The 18234-nt window shown below is 43.6% G+C and overlaps 1 protein-coding gene, 1 long non-coding RNA gene and 1 pseudogene across 3 annotated transcripts in view; 2 read left to right on the top strand and 1 right to left on the bottom strand.

The window, feature by feature from the left end:
* The window catches only part of CASP8 (caspase 8), a 59321-nt gene that overhangs the window by 31431 nt on the left and 9656 nt on the right, over nucleotides 1-18234 (bottom strand). The gene's annotated exons all lie outside the window — the stretch shown is intronic.
* Nucleotides 1480-2395, top strand: LOC112636266 (annotated as a pseudogene). Its single transcript, XR_003122155.1, has one exon. The product of XR_003122155.1 is annotated as a protein shisa-5 pseudogene (transcript).
* LOC112636267 lies at nucleotides 2396-3129 on the top strand. The gene is made up of 2 exons (XR_003122156.1): nucleotides 2396-2672; nucleotides 2780-3129. It is a non-coding gene; the product is annotated as an uncharacterized LOC112636267 (long non-coding RNA).

The raw sequence follows: 18234 nt of genomic DNA, 5'->3' as shown, positions 1-18234 counted from the left end.
GGTAAAACCACTAGGATGTACAACACCAAAAGTGAACCCTAATGGAAACTACGGAACTTTAGTTCAGAATAATTTATTGATGGGATTCAGGACATGCTACCACAAAATATGGCACCATGACTGACATGGTTTGGATTTGTGTCCTCACCCAAACTCCTGTCCAATTGTAATTCCTAATGTTGGAGGCGGGGCCTGGTGGGAGGTGATTGGATCTTGGGGGTGGTTTCTAATAGTTTAATTTCTAAGAGTTTAGCACCATCCCCATAGTGCCGTTTGCATGATAGAATTCTCATGATATCTGGTTGTTTAAAAATATGTGGCACCTCCCTGCTCTCTCGCTTCCCCTGCTCCAGCCACATGAGATGTCTCGCTCCCCCTTTGTCTTCCACCACAATTGTAAGTTTCCTGAGGCCTCCCCAGAAGCCAAGTAGATGCCAGCATCATGCTTCCTATACAGTCTGTGGAACCATGAGCCAATTAAAACTCGTTTCTTTATAGATTACCCAGCCTCGGGTATTTCTTTATAGCAATGCAAGAACAGACTAACACAATGATATATTGAATATTTTAAGATGAAGGAATTTGCAAAAGCAGCATGTGCAGGAAGGGTTTTCTGACCTTCCCCTGAAGCCAGGTCATAAGACCCTCGGGTGAGAGATGCCCTCCCTATACCTGGTGGAAAGGAGCGTCTGTATCTCTGAAGATGAAGGGACACAGAGAGGAATCTAACTAAACAAACAGGCCTTGATAAGCTTCCCCCAGCGGACTACACTTACTTCAAACTCTTTGCTCTACCATATTCTCCACAACTGTCCACCCTTTATCAAACCTACATCAAACTGTAACTGCTTCTTGGAGTCTTCATTTCCTTATAAAGGCTTCCATGTCACATACAACTTATATTAAATATGTTTATGCACTTTTCTCCTATTAATCTGTCTTCTGTTATAGGGTTCTCAGCCATGAACTTAGAAGGATAGAAGGAAAACAGATTTGTCCTCCCCTACAGTATCAATATTGGTCCATCACTTGTAACAAATGTACCACACTAATGCAAGATGTTAATAACGGGAAAGTGTGGGGAGGGGAGAAGGGTGGGAGGCAGAGGGTATATGGGAACTCTCTACTTTCTGCTCTTTCTTTTTTTTTTTTTCTTTCTGAGACAGGGTCTCTCTCTGTCACCTAGGCTAGAGTGCAGTGGTGTGATCTCAACTCACTGCAACCTCCGCCTCCTGCGCTCAAGCGATCCTCTCGCCTCAGCCTCCCGAAGTCAATCTGATTAAGACTCAACAATAAGAAAACAACCCGACTGAAAAGTGGGCAAGAGATCTGAACAGACACCTCACAAAAAGATATGCAGATGGCAAATAAGCATATGAATAAGCTAGGACGACAGGTGCATACCACCATGCCCAGCTAATCTGCTCTATTTTTTCTCTAAACCTAAAACTGTTATTAAAAAATAATCTATTGGTGCTTCCTGTGGCCGACATCATCTGGAGGAGATTTGCTTTCCTTTTCTCCAAAAGGGGAGAAAGTTGAAACTGAGTGGCCCACGATGGGAAGAGGGGAAGCCCAGGGGTACAGGAGGCCTCTGGGTGAAGGCAGAGCCTAACATGGGGTTCAAAGCAACCTTGGCCATTGGCCTGACCATCTTTGTGCTGTCTGTCGTCACTATCATCATCTGCTTCACCTGCTCCTGCTGCTTTCTGTACAAGACGTGCCACCGACCACGTCCCTCCAAGTGTGCCGCCCAGCTACCCTGGACCAAGCTACCAGGGCTACCACACCATGCCGCCTCAGTCAGGGATGCCAGCAGCACCCTACCCAATGCAGTACCCACCACCTTACCCGGCCCAGCTCATGGGCCCACCGGCCTACCACAAGACCCTGGCTGGAGGAGCAGCCGCACCCTACCCTGCCAGCCAGCCTCCTTACAACCCAGCCTACATGGATGCCCCCAAGGCGCCCCTCTGAGCATCCCCCAGCCTCTCTGGCTGCCACTTGGTTATGTTGTGTGTGTGTGAGTGGTGTGCAGGCACGGTTCCTTACGGCCCATGCGTGCTGTGTGTGTCCTGCCTGTATATGTGGCTTCCTCTGATGCTGACAAGGTGGGGAACGATCCTTGCCAGAGTCGGCGGGGACCAGACTTTGTTTTCTTCCTCACCTGAAATTATGCTTCCTAAAATCTCAAGTCAAACTCAAAGACTGGGGTGGTGGGGGCACCCTGTGAGGTGGCCCCTGAGAGGTGGGGGGTTCTCCAGAGCACATCTGGAGTTCTTCTCCAGCTTACCCTAGGGTGACCAAGTATGGCCTGTCACACCAGAATGACGCAGCTTTCTGTATGATGCAGATGTGTCCTGGTTTCGGCAGCGTAGCCAGCTGCTGCTCGAGGTGATGCAGGCGAAACTTGGGATCTAACCAAGTTGGGCTTTGATCCTTTAGGCAGATGTCCCACTGCTCCCTGGAGCCTGTGTCGTGCCTGTTGGGGGTCAGGCAGCCGCCTGATGCCAGAACACCTCAGGCAGAGCCCGCCTCACCTGATAGCTGTCTGCCTGGACTGTCCCCTGTCCCTGCATCTTCCCTGGGACCACCCAGAGGGCCACATCCACACACAGCCTAGCTGTCCACAGGGAGCTCTGCTGCCCTTGCTGGCCCTGCCCTTCCCACAGGTGAGCAGGGCTCCTGTCCACCAGCACACTCAGGTCTCTTCCCTGCAGTGTTTTCATTTTATTTTAGCCAAACATGTTGCCTGTTTTCTGTTTTAAAACATGATTAGTTGATATGAGACTGAAACCCCAGGGTTGTGGAGGGAAATTGGCTCAGAGAGACGGACAACCTGGCAACTTTGAGTCCCTGCTTCCCCTGACACCAGCCTCATGGAATATGCAACTCCTGTACCCCAGTCCAGGGTGCTCTGGCAGCAGGGACACCTGGGCCAAGGGGCCATCTGGACCAAAGGTGGGGTATGGGGCCCTGGATGGCAGCTCTGGCCCAGACATGAATTCCTCGGTGTTCCTCCTCCCTCTATTACTGTTTCACCAGAGCTGTCTTAGCTTCAAATCTGTTGTGTTTCTGAGTCTAGGATCTGTACCCTTGTTTATAATAAATGCAATCGTTTGGAAAAAATAAAATCAAAATAACCTATTAATTTTTTAAAGTCTCACACTGTATTCTCACTTGATACATGAGTAAAGGTGATACTGAGGTGAAGTGAAAAAAGGATGGTCTTTATAATAAATAATGACAGATCAACAAGATAGCCATATAAAAATAAAATGAACCTTGATTTCCTACCCACACAAAATTCAAATCCAGGTGGATGGTCAATCTAAATATAAAAAGGAAGCAATTGACCAGGCGCAGTGGCTCACGCCTGTAATCCCAGCACTTTGGGAGGCCAAGGTGGGCGGATCACCTGAGGTCAGGAGTTCAAGACCACCCTGACCAACATGGCAAAACGCCCATCTCTACTAAAAATACAAAACTTAGCTGGGCGTGGTGGGGGGGCACCTGTAGTCCCAGCTACTCATGAGACTGAGGCATGAGCATCACTTGAACCCAGGAGGCAGAGGTTGTAGTGAGCCAAGATCACACCACTGCACTCCAGCCTGGGCAACAGAGTAAGACTCTGTCTCAAAAAAAGAGAAAGCAATAAAACTTTATGAGCAATTCTAAGAGAATGGCTTTATGATATTGGAGTAGACAAAAACTCAAAAAGGACACAAAAAGTGCTGACCCTAAGGGAAAAAAAACATCAACAGGACCATTTTAGAATTAAGAGCTTCTTTTCGGAAAAATGATACCATTAAGAGAGTGATGAGGCAGGCTAGAGAATAGGAAAGGAAATGCTATGATAGGGAGTAATCTCCAATGTGTTGGTAAGTGAAAAAGGGGCGTGGCAGAACAGCATGGATAGAACAATGAACAGATACGGACAAAAAGAGCGGCCACTAGAAATTACACAACAGTGTCTCCTCTGCATCTCAGCCTTTTAATATCATAGATCAATAGTGCCAAAGTGAAAACACTGTCAATGAATTTCTGAAGGAAAATGTGCATCTTGTTTTAAGCTGAGTATTAACTGAAAGTCTCACTCAGGCTGAAAACCTGAATTGATGATGTTGCTACTTGGGATAGTCCATTACAATCGCCTCCATTGTCAGCTGCATCCGCACCTCATCTGGATAGACATTCACTCAGCATGCAAGGTGGATGCTCATCAAAGCCCCCTTCTGCCGGGGCCTTCCTGCAACCAGCAACACTCAAGGACCCCCGCACTCGATCCACCCACAGGGCGTGGTTCCTCAGGATTTTCTTTCTCTGCTCTCTATTATATTGTTCTGGATATTTTTCCTTACCTGCTTAATTACCAAAATAGTAGAAAAAGAGAGAGATTTTAATTACTATACTAAGGAAATGGAATGTTTTATCCTCAAAACTCAAGGCTGTCATTCATTAATAGGTTGTGCTGTCCAGGCACAGCAACTCACACCTGTAATCCCACCAATTTGGGAGGCTGAGGCAGGTGGATCACTTGAGGCCAGGAGTCCAAGACCAGCCTGGCCAACATAGTGAGACTCCCATCTCTACTAAAAATACAAAAATTGGCCAGGCGCAGTGGCTCACACCTGTAATCCCAGCACTTTGGGAGGCCGAGGTGGGCAGATCACGAGGTCAGGAGATTGAGACCATCCTGGCTAAAACAGTGAAACCCTGTCTCTAGTAAAAATATAAAAAATTAGCCAGGTGTGGTGGCAGGCGCCTGTAGTCCCAGCTACTCGGGAGGCTGAGGCAGGAGAATTGCTTGAACTCAAGAGGTGGAGGTTGCAGTGAGCCGAGATCGTGCCACTGTACTCCAGCCTGGGCAACAGAGCGAGACTCCATCTCAAAAAAAAAAAAAAAAACACAAGAATTAGCCAGGAATGGTGGCATGTGTCTGTAGTCCCAGCTAATTGGGAGATTGAAGTATAAGAATCACTTGAATCTGGGAGGCAAAAGTTGCAGTGAGCCAAGATCACACCACTGCATTGGGCAACAGAGTGAGGCTCTGTTTCAAAAAAAAAATAGGTTGTGCTAATGAGGATTCTCAGAGAAATCCTGTAGGCCCTGGGGAAATGTGGAGCTGAGGGTCAAGGTCACAAACAGAAGGAAGGAGCCTTCAGCCTGGATGCTACAGGGACCCAGCGAGCTCTCAGTAGGCTCCAGAAGCAACCTAATTCACATACACGCAGTTAAAAGAAAAGTCTCGCCCTGATGTCCCAGTGGCCACCAGACACATATTCTCAACAGCCTAGATAATTCTACAATCAGATAGATTTCTTCCTAAAATTCTTCTTTTTGAAACGGAGTCTCACTCTGCTGCCCAGGCTGGAGTGCAGTGGCATGATCTCGGCTCACTGCAACCTCCACCCCGCCAGTTCAAGCAATTCTCCTGCCTCAGCCTCCGGAGCAGTTGGGATTACAGGCACCTGCCACTGCACCTGGCTAATTTTTGTATTTTTAGTAGAGATGGGGTTTCACCATCTTGGCCAGGCTGGTCTTGAACTCCTGGTCTCGTGATCCACCCACCTCGGCCTCCCAAAGTGCTGGGATACAGGCGTGAGCCGCCGCGCCCAACTGACTTCTTCCTAAAATTCTAAGCAAATCTTACCCAAGGGCAATTGCAGCTCCTTTCTTGCCCCTCCCTGGCCCCCCAAAATTCCAAAAAACAATGAAAGTCAAATGAAGAACATTTTGCCAGCGTTCCAGTTGACACAACTTTTGCAATTTCTGCAGCCAGAACAGACTCTTAGCAAACTGGTGTGGGAGGGCTGGGATCTGAGCAGAACGTGAAGTTCACATTTTTTCAAAGCTGCAGGACAGACCCTGGTGTGCAACGGCGAGAAAACAGGCTGGGGAGTCAGGCAGCTGAACTGGGGGTGAGGCTGGTCGATTCAGCTCTTAGTCCCACTTCAACATTTCCAAATGTGAGAAATTAGACGAGAGGATGTCTAAGAACACTTTCCGTCCAAACATTTGATGATTGCATAATAATATGTTTTTTTCATTCAAATTATCATCTTGTTTTTCTTCTGCAGTTTCAGTGTGTGTGGGGTTGGGGTGGTCTTCCTGTTCCGAGACACGATGGCATAGATTCACTTTCCCCTGCTTCTCACCTCTAAGTACACCTAAATACCCTGGGAATAAATCAACAGACAATCACACCACAACCCTAAGAAGCGGAAAGTAGAGGCAGACTGGCTGAGGACCCAGAGGCAGGAATAACACTGTGTGCCCTGGGCTGTCTTTTTATTCCCACACATGCCAGACTGAAAACGAAAGAGGCCTGCAATCCAGAACCACCAACAGGCCTAAATTAAAAAGAACAAATGGCCGGGCCCAGTGGCTCATGCCTGTAACCCCAACACTTTGGGAAGCCGAGGCGGGCGGATCACCTGAGGTTGGGAGTTCGAGACCAGCCTCAACATGGAGAAACCCTGTCTCTACTAAAAATACAAAATTAGCCGGGCGTGGTGGTGCATGCCTGTAATCCCAGCTACTCAGGAGGCTGAGGCAGGATAATTGCTTGAACCTGGGAGGCGGAGGTTGTGGTGAGCCGAGATTGCGCCATTGCACTCCAGCCTGGGCAACAAGAGCGAAACGCCGTCTCAAAAAAAAAAAAAAAGAACAAATAAGGAAAAGCAACAAAAAGAAAAGCCTGCTCTCTCTGGCCAAAGGGCCAGGAAAGGGCAGCAAAGCGGAAACCCAGCAGGGAGATACATGCCCATGATTCACGCCTGGGCAAGGACAGCTGACCTGGCCTGCAGCAGCAGGGTCAGCAGGAGCTGCCTGGAACCCATGCCTCACTCCAAACCTGGAGCCGTGGCAGGCTACTGTGGTGTTCCCCTGGGTCTATGATGAGGAAGTGGAAGCAGCAGATGATGAGGTTGCAACCAGACTCAGATTTCTAGCTTTGTTCGTGATACTCCGGATGGTTATCAAGTCCAACTAAACCTCCTCATGGCCGGGCACGGAGGCTCTTGCCTGTAATCCCAACACTTTGGGAGGCCGAGGTGGGCGGATCACTTGAAGTTAGGAGTTCAAGACCAGGCTAGCCAACATGGTGAAACCCTGTCTGTACTAAAAATACAAAAATTAGCCAGACGTGGTGGTACATGCCTGTAATTCCAGCTACTCGGGAGGCTGAGGCATAAGAATCACTTGAACCCGGCAGGTGGAGGTAGCAGTGAGATCGAGCCACTGCACTCCAAGCTGGGTGACAGAGTAAGACTCTGTCTCAAAAATAAATAAATAAATAAATAAATAAATAAATAACCTCCTTTTGAGGTCAGGTCAATCAGTTGGTGACATAATTCAGATCTTAGATGGTGGATTCCCAGGCATAGAATGCATCTGATAATGGCCCCAGATTTGTGGCCCAAGCCACACATCAATGGGCCCAAGCATGGGGCATATATGATGGACGCCCTATGCTCTCTATCACCTCCAAGCGGCAGGGATGATTGAGTGTTTTAGTAGACAATTAAAGGACAGGGTTAAGTGACTGACAGGAGGGAATAAAAGAACCTCTGCCTGGACTATGCATCTCAGGGTAACAGTCTGGGGTCCCAGTGTGGCAATTCCTCGAAGGGGCAGTCCATTTGCACTGCATATTTGATCAGACTGTCTACCTGCTTCCTTCTATTGCACAGCCTCAGTTTCTCTGGGGAACCCTCCAAGGGTCCCCCTTCCCCTTCAATTCCTTTCTAAAGACTCAGATAGGTGAGAGATTAGAATAGCTATTAATAAACAAGGCGTGCGAGACAGTAACCCTCTTCATCAGTCATCCCTTTGGTGCTAAGCATGGATTTTTTTGCCTGCAAAAAATAATCACTATCAACTTGAGGCTTCTAATTCAACATTTTCCATAAAGTGGCTTTGTTGCTTTGCCTGGCTATTTTCAAGGGATGAATATCAATGTATAGAAGAGAAACTTTTTTTTTTTTTTAGTCATCAGAGGATCCAGGCCAGATTACAGCCCACCTCCCTGGAGGATAGTCGGAAGATGCTACCCTCACCCATGTCACAGTGGGTGGGGAAAATCCCCCCAACTGACAGGACCTGAGCGCCTATGAACCCATGAGCCAGGGTACAGAGGAGGGAGAAGTGGGAATCTAACCTTCCTTCTCTCTCTCCTACAGAATAGACTGTGTGACTTCCAAGTCACTAAATTCATTGATATGCCTGCCCAGGCAGTTCCCCACTGAATTTGACAAAATGATGGATGTGTCCCCACAACTAAATATTTTGTTCCTGTGCCTCTGGATGCTGCAAACAAACATTTCTGTAAACATGGATTTACCTAAGCTACCCCAACCATATTAATCTGCACACGATGCAATGCTGTGACTGGACTCTGGCACTGCAGGAGCAGAACGCATTCTGAGACGTCAGCTTGCTCCTGCCCAAGTTGAAGGCAACTGGAACATCTGGGAAAAGGGGACTGGAATCCACCATCAGGGCTATTATGGCCTCATTAGTGGAGACATTTGCTCCCATCTTACATGGACTTTTCAATTCCACTTAAGGATTTTGCCAAAGAGGAGGGACTTCTGCCTGGTTGACCCCTGTGGTAATTTATGACATTTACACTCTCAGCACTATATGTGTTCCCTTGCAGTGTTACTTCCTGTACCAAAAGCATGCCTGGCCAGGTGCAGTGGCTCACGCCTGTAATCCCACCACTTTGGGAGCTGAGGCAGGTGAATCGCTTGAGGTCAGGAGTTTAAGACCAACCTGGCCAACATGGTGAAACTCCGTCTCCACTAAAAAAAATACAAAAATTCGCCGGGCGTGGTGGTGAGCGCCTGTAATCCCAGCTACACGGGATGCTGAGGCAGGAGAATCGCTTGAACCCAGGAGGCGGAGGTTGCAGGTGAACCAAGATCACGCCATTGCACTCCAGCCTGGGCGACAGAGCGGAACTCTATCTCAAAAAAAAAAAAAAAGATGGACTCCAGGCAATTCCCATTGTTCAGTCATTTAACTAGAAAACACTGTGCACAACCTGTCTTTGACCCTCACTGAGGTCATGAATGCTGCTGTTTCAGCTTTGGAGGCACGATGGGCAAGCCTCAATTCCCAGGCCTAACGAGTGTTGAATAAGTACATAGTCCTTGACATACTGCTGGCCAAGCAGAGGCCCATGCAACTGGCAACACTTCATGCTGCGTCTTGATCAGCGAGACTGGCAAAGTAGAACAGTTCATTGTCAGGCTTGGGAAAAAAGCCTGTCTCTCTAAAGTAGACTCAATGGGCTATGGGAACAAATGGTCACACTGGGGCTCATGGTTGTGTTCTATATTGCAGGCAGGCCTGATCATCCTGCTAGGAGTGGTCTTGATCCTGACCATGGTCCGTTGTAACTGCAGACTAATAACCTGGCTCCTAACACAGACCATCAAAATCCAACCCATTCAGGTCCGTGATGGGGTAGCCTATGTTTCTCGCTTGGGCTCTGAAAAAAAATCAAAGGATGGAGTTGAGGAATTATTTGGGCTCCAGGCTAAAATCCTATGTGTAATCTGTCAGGCCCAGCCATTGGCAATTACAAAGGCTTCACCTGGTAGGCCAAACAGGGGATTGCTGCCCCCGGACCCCTCACTCCCTCCACAGACTTGAACAGACTTGGTGCATAATCCATGCATGGCAGGTCCTTGAGGGAGCTGAGTCAGCACTCAGCCCATCGCCTCCTGCATGCCTCGGGACAGCCATGCTGTTAGGCGTATTAAACTAACTTATCAAATCACCTAACTTGTTCAATTGGCCAGGCCCTCCAAAACAGTGTGGAACAATACATTAAGAATGATATTATCATGTTCTGAGTTTAATGAGAAGCTCTCCAAAATTTCCTAATTAGTATGATTTTTGATTTGGGTTTCTGGTAGGTAGTTTTATCAAGTTAGGGACTTTTCCTTACCTATTAGCTTCCTAGCAGTTGATAAAAATCAGAAAGGGGTATTAAATTATCAAAAAGAAATGTCAGGATCTTTTGAGATGATTATAGAATTTTTCTGTCTCAGTTTCTTAAAAGTAAATTATTTACATTATGCGTGCAGATTCAAGGCTATGTGCACTTCGCAAAGTGAGTTGGGAAATTTCTTCTGTATCCTATAGCTGCCTCAATAACAGAAATTTTCTTGCGTGTAAATTGTTAATTGCTTTTAATTAAATGGAAATTAGGAAATCGACCTTTTTATGTATAGGAATCCTTTTCTATTGCTTTATCAATTATATTTTATTGTAGTAAGAACATTTAAGCAAGATCTACCCTCTTAGCAAATTTTTAAGTGTACAATACAGTATTGTTGACTATAGGTACAATGTGCAGCAGATCTCTAGAACTTACTCATCTTGCTTAACTAAAACTTTATGCTTGTTGACAGGCAACTCCTCATTTCCCCCTCCCCAGCCCCTGGCAAAACCACCATTCTACTCTTTGATTCTATAAATTTGACTACTTTAGATACCACATGTAAGTAGAATCACACAGTATTTGTCTTTCGGTGACTGGCTTATTTCACTTAGCATAACGTCTTCAAGATTCATCCATGTTGTCACATATTATAGAATTTCCCTCTTTTATAAGACTGAATAATATTCCATTTTATGTGAATACCACGTTTTCTTTCCCCATTCATGTGTCCATGGATATTTAGGTTGTTTGCACATCTTGGCTACTATAAATAGTGCTGCTATGACCATGGGAGTATAACATATTTAGAAATCAAGAAGTATGGTGCTTCTAGCTTTGTTCTTCCTCAAAACTGATTTAGCTATTTGTGGGCCTTTTTATACTTTAGAGGTTTTTTTCTGTGAAAAAAAAATCCATTGGGATTTTAATAGAGATCACACCAAATTTGTAGATTGCTTTAGGTAGTATATGCAATAGACTGATGTTTGTTTTCCCTAAAACTCACATGTTGAAACCTAATCCCCAATGTGTTGGTATTTGGAGGTGGGACCTTTGGGAGGTGATTAGGTCATGAAGGTAGAGCACTTATGAATGGGACTAGTGTCTTATAAAAGAAATCCCAGCACGTTCCATCACCCTAATTCCATGAGGACACATGGAGAAGATGGCCATTTATGAACTAAAAAGCAGGCTGTCACTAGATAGCAAATCTGCTAGCTACTTGATCTTGAATTTCCTAGCCTCCAGAACTGTGAAAAATAAGTTTCTGTGTTTTGTAAGTCGCCAGTCTATGGTATTCTGTTTTAGCAGGCTGAATGAACTAAGGCACTATATATGCATGGATTTATTTCTGATCTCTCTCTTCTCTTCTGATGGCCTACATGTTTGTTTTTATGCTATTCCCATGCTGTTTCAATTACTATAGCTTTGTAATATATTTGAAACATATTATGAATCCCATATATGAAAAGCTCACATCTAACATCATACTCAACAGCGAAAATTTTCTTATATATGGTCTTAATGATGTTGAGACTCTTTCTATTTCCAATTTGTTTAAAGTTTTTTTTTTAATCATGAAAGGGTATTAAATTTTGTCAAATGCTTTCTCTGCATCTATTGAGATGATCATGTGATCTTTATATCCTTTACCCTGTTAATATATCATTTCACATTGATTTATTTTTGCATATTGATCCATACTTGCATCCTAGAGATAAATCCCACTCGGTCATGATGTATGATTATTTAAATGCACAGTTGAATTTGATTTGCTAGTATTTTGTTATGAGTTTTTATATCTATATTCATATATTCATCAAGGATATTAACCTGCAGTTTTCTTTTCTTGTGGTGTCTTTGTTTGGTATTGGTGTCGGGTTAATGTTGGCTGCATAAAATGAATTTGGAAGTGTGCCCTCTTCTTCAATTTTTAAAAATAGTTTAAGAAGAACTGGCATTAATTCTTCCTGAGATGTTTGGAAGAATTCACCTGTGAAGCCATCTGGTCCTGGACTTCTTCGTTTTGGGAACGTTTTTGATTACTGACTAAACCTCCACATTAGTTACAGGTCTGTTCAGACTTTGTATTTCTTCATGATTCAGTCATCATAGATTGGAAGGTTTTATGAATTTATTCATTTCTTCTAGATTATCCAATTTGTTGGCATAGAATTGTTCATTGTAGCCTCATGATCCTTTTTATTTCTGTGGCATCAGTTGTAATGTCTCCTCTTTCATTTCTGATATTGTTTATTTGAGTCTTCTTTCTTACTTAGTCTAACAGGATTTGTTGATTTTGTTTATCTTTTCAAAAAAACCAATTCTTTTGTTGTTCTTTTCAAAAAATTTGTTGATTTTTTTTCTATTGCTTTTCTATTCTGTATTTTCTTAGTTTCTACTCTAATCTTTGTTATTTCCTTCTACTAATTTTGGGCTTAGTTCCTCTTCTTCCTCTTCTTCATCTTCTTCTCCTCTCCTTGAGGCACAAAGTTAGACTGTTTACTTGAGATCTATCTTCTTTTTCACTGCAGATGTGTATTGCAAGAAAGTCCCTCTTAGTGCTGCTTTGCTTAGTACTGCTTTTATCCTGTAAGTTTGGGTATGTTGTGTTTTTCTTTTTATTTATCTCAAGATGTTTCCTAATTTCTGTTTTGATTTTTTTGGCCTAATTGTTGTTCAAAAGTACGTTGTTTAATTTCCACATATTTGTGAACTTTCTATGTTTCCTTCTGCCATTGATTTTTAGTTTCATTCCATCATGGTCAGAAAAGATACATGGTATGATTTCAATCTCTTAAATTTTCAAAGACTTGTTTTGTGACCCAATATGTGATCTACCTTGGAAAAAGTTCCATGTGCATTTGAGGAGAATGTGTGTTCTGCTGCTGTAGGGTGGAACGTTCTGTGTATTTCTGTTCAGTCCATTTGGTCTATGATGTTGTTTAAGTCCCCTTTTTCTTTATTAAGCTTCTGTCTGAAGGTTCTACCCATTATTTAAAGTACAGTGTTGAAGTAGGCATCATAGTTCTGCTCTTCTAAAGGGGAATGATTCTAATGCTTCTCTGTGGGTAGGGGGAATAGGAAAAGACAAAAATAACAGAAATTGTAAGACAGTGAATGACCTTAAGAATTCTTTTCTGTCCTTGCAGACAATGGACCCTGAAGGAGAAGAGTGTTCCTGGGCCAAATCTGCATGCATACACACAGTTTGATCTGCCTGGTTTATGAGGCATTCACATCTAGGCCTTACCTCCCACATGCTAAAAATGGGTCTATTTGAGTAACATGGGTGCTTCAAAAGTCTCTGTGACTAATTTGAGGAGAAAAGGGGCACAGATGCAGAGGTAACTAGAAGGGATCATAAGTCCCCAGAATGCTCTGAAACTAGGGCCTTGCTGGTATCAGAAAGAAGGGCAAAAGAGAGCCAGACCTCAGGAACCTGGTTTCACTTATCAACAGACAAATGCTGTCCCAGCTCGCATCGGAAGCCACCAGGGACAATATCAAAAGTTTCACAATCACGCTGCAGTGTGAGCTTCCCGAGAGCAAGCTCTGGGAGGAGCCGGGTAAGGATTGCCCGCCACCTGTGACGCCTCAACAGGGAGGAGCTCCTTGCTTGAAAAGGGAGAAAACTGCCAAACTGGAGATGAAGGAAACTGAAAGAAGTAGCCACTAAGAAAAAGCAACATGAACCCAAAGCACAATCAATCCAAGGTAACTGAGAATCCAGGAGAAAACAAATTAGAAAAGTAAACTGGTAAGTGTCTACGTAACTCCTTAAAAGGTTTGTTATAAACCAAAAAGTAAAAATCAAATCAGCCAACAACAACCAAAAAAAACCACTGGATATTAGATGAAGATATCCAATAGTGGAAGACAAATGCATTTTTAAGAAGTAAGGAAACAACTGGGTGCAGTGGCTCACACCTGTAATTCCAGCACTTAAGAAGCTAAAGGTGGGCGGATTATTTGAGGCCAGGAGTTCGAAACCAGTCTGGTCAACATGGTGAAACCCCATCTCTAATAAAAATACAAAAAATTAGCCAGGCATAGTGGCAAATGCCTATAGTCCCAGCTACTTGGGAGGCTGAGGCAGGAGAATTGCTTGAACCCACGTGGCGGAGGTTGCAGTGAGCCGAAATAATGCCACTACACTCCAGCCTGAGTCACAGAGTAAGATGCCTTCTCAAGAAAAAAAAAAAAGAAAAAGAAAGAAAGAAGGAAAGAAAGAAAGGGAAAAAGAAAGGAAAGAAAGGAAAAAGAAAGGAAAGAAAGAAAGAAAAAAAGCAAGAAAAATAAATAAATAAATGTTCTAGTGTTTTATTGTTTCCTACGCTGAGGTGGGAGCGAATATTCTCTGAAATTTTCTTGTAGGTAACCTTTAGAAAATTTGAATGATATCCCATATATTCCAGGCATATCTTCTCAAACACAGCAAGTTCCCCACTTGCCCCACAAGATGCCCCAAGCCTTCTCAAGGCTCCTCTGGGTCATCTGGATTTCAGCTCAGCCTTAGTTTCCTGACAACATCATGTTGTTCTGTCATACTTTTCTCTTTTGCCTCCCTTGTTATTTGTTACCCCGGCTTGGAATACTCTTTCCTCTTTGATATCTCCAAAGTGTGAATCCACACAACACTGTCCACTTCCTCCAGGAAGTCCACCCGGACTGCTCCCACCTAGTATATCTCTTTCACGTTCTTGCACATTCAGTCAGAAACCTATAGCTGCTCTCCATTTGCCAAGAGGTTGTTTTCTAAGTTTATACCAAGGTTGCTTGATGAGATCGCAAAATGCCACTTCCCATTTTCCCCTAGCTGGTTTTTTAACCCATGTCATGCCTGACATCTAAACCTACTGCTTGATCATTACACAAGGCTGGCCCACAGACTGCTTTGGCACAAAGACCAAAGACTACTAGGCTCAACGTTAATTCCTGTCTTTCTGGGCCAAGATAACCAGAAGACACAGAGCCATCCACTGATGCACCAGTAAATTAATGACTTTACAAACCAGCATGCATTCTTGCAGGGAGTGTGTGCGAGTGGGAAAAAAACTGTCTGGGTATCAAAATGATTCACCAAGCTGTACATTTACAACTTGTGAATTCTTCAGTATTTATGTAAGGTTTCAACACAAATTTTACATCAGAAAATCAACATGACTCACTCCGGTCTTCTAATTTTCTATTTTTCTTCCAGGACTTTGCTGGATGTTTTCTTTTCTTTTTCTTTTTCTTTTTTTTTTTTTTTCTCTGAAGATCTGCTGGAGAGATGTTTTCATAAAGATAAAGAAAAGGGTCTGGACAAGGTGGTTCATGCCTATAATCCCAGCACTTTGGGAAGCCGAGGCGGGCAGATCACTTGAGGTCAAAAGTTTGAGACCAGCCTGGCCAACATGTTGAAACCCCATCTCTACTGAAAATACAAAAATTAGCTGGGCATGGTGGCAAGAGTCTGTAATCCCAACTACTCAGGAGGCTGAAGTGGGAGAATCTTTTGAACCTGGGAGGTGGAGTTTGCAGTGAGCCAAGAACTTTGCACTGCACTCCAGCCTGGGCGACAGAGCAAAACTCTGTCAAAAAAAAAAAAAAGAGAGAGAGAAAAGGGTCATACTGGGGAAAAGGAACAAACACAGACACACTGAAAAGAATCCAGATGGTTAATAATATGACAGAGAATCGGAGACTATGAAGATTTAATTCAGAGGGGTGAGGATAGAAATAACTTGGCACTGCTTTTCAGCTAAATGTATTCTTTACTTGAAAACTTCTGTCTGACCAAGCACAGTGGCTCACGCCTGTCATCTCAACACTTTGGACAGCCGAGGCAGTTGGATAGCTTGAGCCCAAGAGTTCAAGACAAGCCTGGGAAACATGATGAAACTCCATCTCTACAAAAAGTGCAGATTAACCAGGTGTGGTGGTGCACACCTTTAGTCCAGCTACTAGGGGATGGGGAGCTGAGGTGGGAGAATCACTTGAGCCTGGGAGGTTGAGTCTGCAGTGGGGCAAGGGTGCAGTGAGCCAAAGTCACACAACTGCACTCCAGCCTGGGCGACAGAGCCAGACTCTGTCTCTGAAAAAAAGAGACGTTTTAGTAGAATTTTCATGTTGGCTTGCTGCCCTCTGGTGGGTTTATTAGGGTTTATCACAAACACTGTGGGATTCACTCTGGCAATGACCATTAACATAAAATACCGATGGTTCTTGGGCGTAACTCTCCCCCTGGGAAGTCAGATCTTTGACTTCACGGAGTCAGGAATTTGTTATTGGCCTGGACAACAGAAACATATCTGGAAAATCCCCAAATATTTGGAAATGAAATAACACAACTCTAAATAATCCATGGGTCAAAAAATGAATCAAAAGTAAATTATGAAGTATTGAATTAAATGAAAATCAAAACAAAATATCAAAATGCTGCTAAAGCAAAGCTAGGGAAAATTTACAGAACTAAATGCCTAAAAGGAGCAGAGGCGGGGAAGGGCAGGAGAACAGGATTCAAGAGGGCATACGAAATATTTTGGAGATAATATATATGTTCACTATCCTGTCTGCAGCGATAGTTCCACCCATATATATACAGTCATATGTCACTCAATGATGGACGTAAGTTCTGAGAAATGCATCATCAGTGATTTCGTCTTTATGCCAACATCATAGAATGTACTTACGCAAAACCTAAATGGTATAGCCTACTACACACCTAGGCTATATGGCCTAGACTATTACTCCTAAGATGCAAACCTACAGAGCATGTTACTGTATTGAATATTGTAGGCAACTGTAACACAATGGTAAGTATTTGCATATCTAAATATGTCCAAACATAGAAACGGTACAGTAAAAATATAGTATTATAACCTTATGAGACCACCATCATATATGTCGTCTGTCATTGACTGAAATGGCACTTGAATATATATGAGTGTGTCTATATGACTGTATATATGTGTCATACATATGTCAAAATTTATCAAATTATATACTTTATATGCCATTTGTTGTATATCAATCATATCTAAGTAAAGCTGTTTTAAACAGCACGTGGCTGCACTATTAGTCAGTACAACTCAAGTGCAATTACTAAGACAATACTAAAAGCACATATAATTAACAAGCTAATAAAGGGGTAAGGTGAACTTTCTAAAATTACTTAATCCATCTAAAAGAAATGAATAAAGTAAAGAGAACTGATGTCACAAATAGAAAACAACTGGAAATATAGTAGATTTTAGCCCAATTATATTGATAATTACATTAAATGAAAATGGACTAAATACTATAAGAAAAGTGCTTTCCAGAATACATTTTTCTAAAATAAAAGAAAAACCTGAACAATATACCACTTACAGCAGACATATTTCAAGCATAAGAACATCGAAACACTGACAGTATAAGGATGGAAAAAGATGTACCAACTGATGTCATTATACTAATATCACATAAGGCAGACATAAAGAAAAAATGATACGAATTTAAAATGAGAAATTGACAATCCACAGTCATAGTATAAGATTTTTATGTTCCTTTCTTGATAATGGGTAAGAAAGACGGACAAGCAGTAGAGTTATACAAGATTTGAACAACACAATTAACTTTGACCTAAATAACATAAAATCTTGACCTAAATAACATAAAATCAATTATGTTAGTGCCTTTCTTTCCTCATTCATAAAGTCACTACCATAATGATTCCTGCTGGCAAAGTCCCAAGATGGCCAAATAGAAACAGCTCCAGTCTACAACTCCCAGCATGAGCAATGCAGAAGATGGGTGATTTCTGCATTTCCAAATGAGGTACCAGGTTCATCTCACTGGGGCTTGTCGGACAGTGGGTGCAGCCCACAGAGCGTGAGCTAAAGCAATGCAGGATCGCCTCACCTAGGAAGCACAAGGGGTTGGGGAATTCCCTTTGCTAGCCAAGGGAAGCCGTGACAGATGGCACCTGGAAAATCGGGACACTCCCACCCTAATACTGCACTTTTCCGAAGGTCTTAGCAAAGGGCACACCAGGACATTATATCCCGCACCTGGCTTAGAGGGTCCCACACCCATGGAGCCTTGCTCACTGCTAGCACAGCAGTCTGACATTGAACTGCAAGGCTGCGGGTGAGTATCTGCCATTGCTGAGGATTGAGTAGGTAAACAAAGCGGCCAGGAAGCTCAGAATGGGTGGAGCCCACCACAGCTCAAAGAGGCCTGCCTGCCTCTGTAGACTCTACCTCTGGGGGCAGGGCATAGCTGAACAAAAGGCAATAGAAACTTCTGCAGAC

This window comes from Theropithecus gelada, chromosome 12 (genome assembly GCF_003255815.1).
Source record: "Theropithecus gelada isolate Dixy chromosome 12, Tgel_1.0, whole genome shotgun sequence".
Taxonomy (NCBI): Eukaryota; Metazoa; Chordata; class Mammalia; order Primates; family Cercopithecidae; genus Theropithecus; species Theropithecus gelada.
The sequence above is the reverse complement of the archived record's forward strand: the minus strand, read 5'-3'. Positions and strand labels throughout refer to the sequence as shown.